Below are 9835 nucleotides of genomic sequence, written 5' to 3'. Positions count from 1 at the left end.
AATCAAAGCAATATTTAAAAAATATCCTCTTAATTATAAAAGCAGTTGGATTAAATACTAAGAATTAAGAATAAATCTGACTGTTTGACGTATTTGCATATTACAAGATTTCATTCCGTGTAGAAATATTAAAGATAAGAAGAAAAATCCAATCAACTGATAGTGTCCATTCGGTTATCACTGAGCTGGCAAAAAGAAACAAATTTATAGCGCCAGATTTATGCCTTTCAGTAAAATATTAGGCATCCTGCAAAGTAATAAATATAAATTTCCCTCAGTTCGATATACAGGGAATATTTACAAATTTTATAGCAAATCTACACAAAGAATGTCCCCACTGCAAATTGATAAGAGAGAGACACTTGCAAAAAGCATCAGCTAAGTTTCTCTTAAATCTCATGATATCGCCTTGAAAGCAGAGGAAATATATTTGATAATCTATTCTTAGTTTCATTATTCAGTCAAGGACGATCGAATGGTCGCAAGTAGAATGTCCCTGATGGTTGTTTTACACATGTTGTATTGGCTTGGGGTCAAATGTTTATGATATTAAATTTCTAAACTCTTGGTCAAAATTCTATTATTCTTTTATTTTTTCCAGACATATGACTGCGCTCATGTTCGATTACAGCCTTAAAGGGGTTTTAGTCAAAGAAATCGACCCCAGGACTTTTCTTTGTAAGCTCAGTACTTATTCTTTCAAATTCTTTAGCCAAACCACTAGGTTACGGGGATATAAACACAGTAGCATCGGTTTTCAAGCAATGGTGGGTGGACAAACTCAGATGCAGACAAAGACACATACATACATATAAATTTATGACGGGCTTCTTTCAGTTTCCATCTACCAAATCTACTCCCAATGATTTCGTCTACTCGAGGCCGTAGGAGAAGACACATGCGCAAGGGGCCACGCAGTGAGACTGAATCTGGAACCAAGTGGTTGGGAAGCAAGCTCATTACCACAGAGCCACGTCTGCACCTGTTAATTATCTTTAAATAAAACTTTATTGTCTTGGGAGAATCATTACCTTCATGTTAATAACATACGCACTGGTTCAATCCCAGTGGTTCAATTAATAGATCGTTTGGTTAAAGTGTCAGTCGTTTTTTTCTTACTTTTCTTTGCCTTCAAAGTTTTTTCATTGTCAATTGCAAACTTTTCAGTGACTTCTCTTTTTGTCCGTGTTATTAATATTGTCGTAATGATTCGACCTAGATACAAAAAAAAATGTTTCAACACACGAATTCACATAAAGAATCATTCAAAACAAATACAATAAAAAAAGTTTAAATAAAACGTTTCACCTAAACAATAGAGAAATTGTGTCACTCTATCTCATTTAACCCCACTGAAGATTCTAAATACTTATGCCTATGTAAAAACTCATTATTTTCTTAATTGAAAAAATCTCATTAATTTTGTTTTAAAAAATGGCTTCTAATATTATGTTGTAAAAGTAATCGCGGGTTAAATCCTCTCAAAAGAACATGTTTATAAGAATTTTTGATCATTTGCAGTAGTAGTTTTTTTAATATTTTTGGTGCTATTTATCTAACCTAATTTTCCTACAACGGTGTAGGTTTCAGAGTAATTGCACGAAAATAATTATAGTAATTCACTATGGAAAAAATAATCGTACAGAATTCGTGGATGAAGTCACGATATTTCCTTCTCCCGGAACGCGCAATGTTTCTATATATGAACAAAACCACAAATTATTTTATAACACTAGAATTTTTTTGCATGGAATTAATTAGTTCATTTACTATTTGCTCAGATACGTAATTACCAAAAATTTCAACAGGCTATTTCTTACATTTCTCTATTATAGATTTCAGCTATACTGCGTTATCTAATATCTTTGAGGCTTTCATGTGCACCAAAACAAAAAACTGTTGAACTAACATGTACTCATTCTTTTTTTTTTGTTTGCTTTAGTTTGTAATAAAACAAACGTATCCTCTCGGGAAAATCAAAATATTGCACAAATATGGAACCATGAACGAACGTAAGGTCAACAAGTTGGCTTTGGAATCACATGTTTCGTTGTTCAGTATTACTATACGAAATTTTGGGTACCTGAAAGCTGCCCAGCCCATTAGTCAGCTCATTCCTTAATAGCACGTATATAAGTAAGCAAATATACATACAGAGATAGATATATCAATATCTTGTTATCTTGCTAGAAATCAATGGGTCAAGCTCTATAGAACAAATTGTGAGCAATAGTTGTTTGTATTCTTAATATTCGCTAGTGCAAAAGAGAACAGCGACAGCATGCAGTGAGAAAATTCAGATGAAAATGGATCATCCACTGTCACAATACTAATCTAAACGTTATTCAAAGCTATCAAAAAGTCATTCTAAATATCCCACGGAATTACAGAGAACAAAAATGTACACAAGAGACAGAAGATTTAATTTTGCGAAATATGAAATATCACCTGCAAAGATTGATTGTTCCACATTAATTAAAAATGCAAATTAGGAGATAGACGGATCGTGATAATATTTGTAAAATTGTGGTGGTAATAATGATAGGGATTTTACTGCTATAGAGAAGGAAAAGACACTAAAAGCAGTAAAAATATTCTAGGTATTACAAATACGAAATAAAGCCAAAATGATTTCATCAGTTACAAGGTTATGAAGATTAGTATTAATAAATAATATTCATGTTGCTAGGAGTGAACGAGAAATTGATATAATGGGTTATCAGTAAAGGTTTAAGAACTGAGAACAAATAGAAGAGTAAATTCCATGTGTAACAGAAGTTAGTTTAGAAAGAAAAAAGAACTGTTGTGATATGAGAGCAGAACGTATCTTTGTATTTTTGTATTATCCTAGCAAATGAAAATGCGAGATTAAATGAAGTATTCTTACTGAAAATAGAAGACTCGAAAACATTAAAAGACAATAGATACTTTATGTAGCAAACAAGTGAGATAATCCAAATGTCACTTGGCATTTCTTCAAGAAAAATGAAGAAAGGTTAAATAAATATTTCACGTATATTTTTCAAAGGGATATGTAAACAACGTAAGCCACAAAACAAAGCATGTTCACATATAATAGATTAAACTGTACAGCTTGAAACAAAGAAATTCTTTTAAAACAGCATTTTCAAAGACCAACATTATGCTTAGTTCTATTGAAGGATACTATCAAATGTAAAGAAATAGATTCGGAATGATTAAAGGAAAATTACATTTATTTTCGAATCGATTTTTTAAAAAAATCAAGTTACATACAGGGAAATATGAGTGCATGGAATAAATTTAGATGGCAAATGCCAAGTTTATATCAAGAAAGCATATTCAATTACATAAGGCGGTCTGGAACTCATCTAACTTCTCGTTTGAGCATGTGTAAAATCTCATTCACTATTTTCGACCAACAGAAGTATGTTACTATCACCCTTGCCCTTTTCTTACGAAAACCCACCTTTAAAAGATTGTTCTGTATTGTGATATATATCTTCTGTTTCCTAGAGTCGAGCTCTGTCCCTCTATGTATTCTTAGTTTTTTCCAGCTAATACTACTGATTTCATTTGCGTTTGTCAAATGAACGTGTCTACATGTTCCTTTCTTGTTAATAGTTTAAGGTCGAGAGCATTCAATGCTTTGAAGATGTCCACCAGGTAAGCTAGAAATAGCTGAGAGCCTTCAGGCTGGGGTTTATCATGGAGATCTGCCTTCTGCTGCAAATCTAGAAATATTACTACTTCTTCTCGCAGTTCGTAAAGCCGTCTAAGAATGTTCCCCTTTGATAGCCATCGTACGTTCGTGTGAAAAAGTAATGCTTCATGTTCAGATTCCATATCATTATACAGCAAATTGAAAAGACGACTGTTTAAGGCTCCACCTTTAATAAAGTTGACAACCTTGATAACCACGATCAGGATATTTCTCATTTCAGTAGGTAAGGTCCTGGATGCTAAGGTTTCACGATGAAATATGCAGTGTTTACCTACAAGAGATGGATTCTTTTCTCTCACGCTAGTAATGAATCAAAACTGAAGACCAAGCATGGCTATAACTCCATCAGTGCACACCCCTACCAGCGAATCCCAAGAATGTTGATTTTCCTAAAAAGAAGTTCGATACATATTGAAACTATCCTTAGAGGGATTATCCATAGAGGGACTATCCATAGAGGGACTATCCATAGAGGGACTATCCATAGAGGGACTATCCATAGAGGGACTATCCAGAGAGGGACTATCCAGAGAGGGACTATCCAGAGAGGGACTATCCAGAGAGGGACTATCCAGAGAGGGACTATCCAGAGAGGGACTATCCAGAGAGGGACTATCCATAGGGGGTGAGAACAACATTTCCTCTTTTAAACAGTTGCCTGAAACAGAACGAACATATACTAGTAGCTGAGAACACTGAGCGATGTCAGTCGTTTCGTCACGGTGGATGGCAAAAACAGGAGAACCTCTTATTTGGTCGAGAATTTAATCTTTGGTGACTTGAGACAAGTCGTTGATCCTTCTCTTGACTGTTTCGTTTAATATTTAAATGTGAGAAAGTTTCTTTCCACTATTTCTCCCCAGTACGAGTTCTGCTGCTTGGAGTATACTTGATTTTATCAGAGACTCTCCGATGTTATGGCTCTTCTTGCTCTTTGCAATCAAAATGGCGGTCTCATAGCAAGCCTCAACAACCATTGATGTTTGTTGCCGAAATGCCCCACTACCGTCCAACTTAGCTTGCTTCAAGGAATGTCTTATTGTTTCAAATAATGCCTTGCGCTTGTCTACAAGAGCAGGATGTGATGTCCTCAAGTGTCGTTCTAAGTGTGAGCGTCGCATTCCATCATTTCACAAAGTTTTGTAACATATCACACACTGGGGATATCTGTGTCACCTTTTTGGAGGGATACGAGTGAAAATCGAAAATATTCGTCAAGACACTTCCGTATCTTTGCACTCAATGCGAAAAATAAGAACAAAAATAAGAACAAAATATAAAACTCATGTAAAGTAATGTTAGAATGCTTGGAGTAAATAGTTCTGAAAGAAATTGAAACAAAAACATTTGGAATAAAGTTAAATTAAAAGAAAAGATATACGAAAAATTTGTACAATAAAATATTGTATTTATTTTTACGAAAATATGAAAAAAAGTTTCTTTAAAAAACGAAAAGGTTTTGCACAACTTTTAGTTTTACCTAGTATACACTATAATATTTAAATCTCAATTTTGGTTTAACATTTGGTCTTTAACAGAATTACTATATTTATAACATAAACATTTAATATCAAAACTTTGTTTTATTTAAAAAGATCTTATTTGTCCAATCTGTGTTTCAATTTTTTTAAAGACTTGATTAAATTGAGGAATAGTGGAACCTACAACATACTTCTTGTTTTATTTCCTATTTTTAAATATCATATTTTCATCTTGCTAAACTTTTAAAATAGTTTTCAATTTTTTTTTAATTAAGTTAATATTGCTTAGTATATTACTATAATGACTTGATAACGTTTCAGCATTTCTCTTGATTTTTAAGAATCCCATTATTTCATATATATGAAAATTGTGGATCAAACTTGTTTATAATCTATTAACTGAAAAAAGATGGTTGTATTTACAAGATAATCATATCTAAGCTTTATACAGTGGTTCTTAACATGAGTCTTGTAACAAAAATAATTACAAAATAAAGGCAAATGTTAAAGCTACAATTCAGAATTAGAGACGGTTTTGAGGGTTATGAAGGGGGACAATAAGTACGGAAGATGTTAAGCAGCGCTAAGATAGTAGAATAAGAAAACTAAAGGTATAAGGTAAATACTTTCGCATTCTTTCATAAACTTCCCATTATTTGACCATGCTCTCGTTAAGAGAATAACAAACATAACCTGAAAAACGCTTAACCTCTTGAGTAATCTGGTCAAATCGTCCTAGAATAGTATGATGAGGCTGAATATTCAAATTATTTTAAGACATTCTTAGATATCTCAACGACACATCATAGTTAAGGTTGTTTTTATTACAGAAAAATTGTTGTCCACATTGCTAGGAATACATGATTTAGCGAATTATAACCGACCCTGCATAGAATAATACAGTTGAAATACATTATGGCGCAAAAAAGACACTTCCTAGATTATCGAATCTGTAAAGACATCGATCAGTTGTGAACTCGATCAGGGGTTAAATGGCAGCTACTTCTTTTATCAATATAACCATTTTCACCGGATATGACTACAGTGTTAACACTCATTTTTAATTAGAAACCAACAAATTACTCACCAAAGCTGCATCATAAAGTAGAAGACGAAGCGCCAGTACTTGTCAACTTAATTTAAAATCTTCTTGATTACTCAGAATTACGATACTAAATAATACAAGATATTTACTCCAGAATTCTTAATTGTACATCTTAAAAATTAAGAATATCATCTAGGACAAGGTATAATACATGGAGTAAAGTGCAGCAGAAACCACGCGAAAACAGAATAAAGAATACATATTAAAATGAATACACTGGTTAGTACGACTGGGCTAAATTTTATTGAAAAAATTGTGGCTTTGATAGACAAGGCGCCGGTTGAAAAACAAAGTATTTCTATTAAGATAGTCTCGTATATGAAATAATGATTTTTATTCCAATGATATTGCTGTAGGTTACTATGTCTTGCACACATCAATATTCATCTAGGAATCGATTGAATTGATTACTAATAATTTGGGAAAATATTTTCCGACCTCTTCGAAGCATCAATATCAAAACAAATACTAATATTTTTTTTTTCCATCTTAGAATAAAAGCAAAAGAAGAAATGATATGAAATAACTAAGTTGTTGAAAATATCGATTAGTTCACAAAAGCATTCAGGTGGAAAGAAACACTATATGGTTCAAAACAAAAAACAATCAAACACAAAAATCTTATAGCTGGACACAAATCCTCTAAATTTCGAATATATGAAAGAATAGCATCAAGTCCTGAAGAAAAAGTAACGAACATCATAGTGGCAATTAAACCTCAGTAATATACAACAATATTTTGTACTAAGGAATTAAGAAACAAGGCATATACTACTGAAAGTAATAATCATGTTTATCTGTATCATCATACTGTTGTATTTTCTCTCTTTATTTTATCTTTGCTGCTTTGACCATATATATGTATATGTATGTATGTATGTATGTATGTATGTATGTATACGCACACAGGTTTCTGTATGTATATATGTATGTATGAAACCAAAAATATTGAAAGTGACTTCAGATTTTTTGCCATCAATAAACAATGCGATGATGGCTTAACGGTGGAAATTTGGAAGTCACTGTCAATAATATTCTTGTTAAAGAATAATATATATTTACCCTACAATAAGTCTTACACAAAAGGTATACATACACATATATTTGTGTGTGTATGTATGTGTGTATACATATATATTTATTTGCGTACACTCATAGATACACGCACGACACACTTGGTATTATTCTCTAACTGTATTAATCAGAATATCTGTTGTCGTTCTACATTGCTGTTCACAATGCGCTTCCAATTCTTTCTTGAATGCTTCATTGTTTTGCATCTTGAGCCAATCACTTTCCCATCAGCGTGGAGCCCTTCTGAATGACCTTTCCCGATTTGCTGGTAACCACTCACCGACTGCACTGTTCCACCCGTTTTCTCTGAACATTATGACATGTCCTGCCCAGAGTAACTTAATCTTTCGGTGTTCTGTGATCACGCCATTCACTCCGCTCCATTCCCCAATTACATCATTTCGGATATGCTCTCTCGACGTCATCTCTTGCATAAATCTTTCCATGGCCTTTTGCGTTGTAGGTATTCGGTGTAGTAACCGACGCCTCACTTGAATATAGAAGCCTAAGTTGGTGTATTGAAGAGTCTTGAACATATGGTCTTCTCATTTGCATTGAGCATGTCATGTACGTTAAACGCCTACATACATTCACACACACACACATACACACACACACACACACACACACACACACACACACACACACACACACACACACACATATATATATATCGATTCTGAATTTCACTGTAGCTGCGGTTAGTTTTGCCTGACATCGTTTCATAAAATATCATAATACGCAAACACAGGCACAAGCATGGCTGTGTGTTAAGACGCATGCTTCGCAAACACATGGTTCCGGGTTCAGTCCCACTGCGTGGTACGTAAGGTAAGTATCTTCTATATAGTTTCGGGCCAACTTTAGCTTAGTGAGTGGATTTGGTAGACTGAAAATGAAAGAAGGTCACATGATATATGTATATATATGTATATATATACGTATATGGGTACATACATATTTTTCTTTAGCAAGAATTTGAGTGCCTCCAGTAGAAAAGGTTTATCAAATGCACGGTCTTATTTGCATTGGCTGCAAATACTCTTTTTCGTTAAATGGAAAAGTTGTCTTCGTTGATTCAACGCCCGTATATTATTATTCTTTATCTAATCACCACCAATCATTAATATTATTGGATAATTATTGGTGATCTGCAATATTGAAAATGTGTCAACTGTATACGAAAATGTTTGTATTTAATCGAATCATTACTTGATCGAAGCTTCAATTTATCGAACTAGAAATTATGAACGACACAGTTGTGTTTTGTAGGGTTAGAACTCAGAATGTAAAGGGCCGAAAATAAAGACTGTAAATAATTTTTCTAAGTCACTCTACCAGTTATGACAGCCACAACCATCTCGGCATTAATTATAATTTTAGAACAACATCAATAACAACACATAACAAAGTCAATTGAAACAGTAACATTGTGATAAACAGAGAAATAAATAACAAGTGCAGTAAATTTAGTTAAATTATACTAAATTAAGACAATAATTCATTATATAACACAACATAACATGTTACAAAAAATCAAACAAAAATAAAACATTCAGAAAACACTAGAAAACAACGGAAAATTATTCAAGTTTGCGACGCAAAGAAATTAAGAAGATATTTCTCTATAATTTATTACAGTAAACAGAAGTGTGCTATTCCCCTGTTGCTGAATGAAGCAATCCGTTTAAATAAACATTGTTCGTTTACATCAATTGTCTGTACATCTTTGCGTTTGCGTGTTTCGATGTATGAAGTACGAAGTATGTGTTTTCCTATCGTACCGCTTTCTAAGGTTTCAGGCTTCTGTGTTAATACGAACGTATATTTGCGGGTATTCTGTGTTTGTGTTTATGTACACGTGTTCTTGTGTGCGTATATGGGTGTGTGAATAATTGTGTGTAAATGCATGTGGTAGCGTGTGTATACACCTATTGAAATATACGTGTATGAAAGACTGCTTATCTGTAAACTTCATTTCGCTACAGTGTGATTGTTTGGGTTTGTATATACATATATGAGTGTGTATGTGAAGGGAGAAAATGAAGGGGAGAGCGGGTTCATGTGATCAAGTGTGAAGCTTCGAACGTGGACACGTATTTCAGTGTTTAATATGTGTAACATTATTATTATTATTATTATTATTATTATTATTATTATTATTATTATTATTATTATTATTATTATTATTATTATTATTATTATTATTGTTGTTGTTGTGGTTGTTGTAGTTATTATTATTATTACTATTATTATTACTATTATTATTATTTTCATCATCATCATCATCATCATCATCATCATCATCATCATCATCATCATCATCATCGCCATCATCATCATCATCATCATCATCATCATCATTATTATTATTATTATTTATTATTATTAGTATTATTATTACTATTATTATCGTTGTTGTTGATGTTGTTATCATTATTATTATTTGAATCCTTTCTGTAAATAATGAGC

This window comes from Octopus bimaculoides, chromosome 12 (assembly GCF_046866305.1).
Source record: "Octopus bimaculoides isolate indiv1 chromosome 12, ASM4686630v1, whole genome shotgun sequence".
NCBI lineage: Eukaryota > Metazoa > Mollusca > Cephalopoda > Octopoda > Octopodidae > Octopus > Octopus bimaculoides.
Note: the sequence above shows the minus strand (reverse complement) of the source record.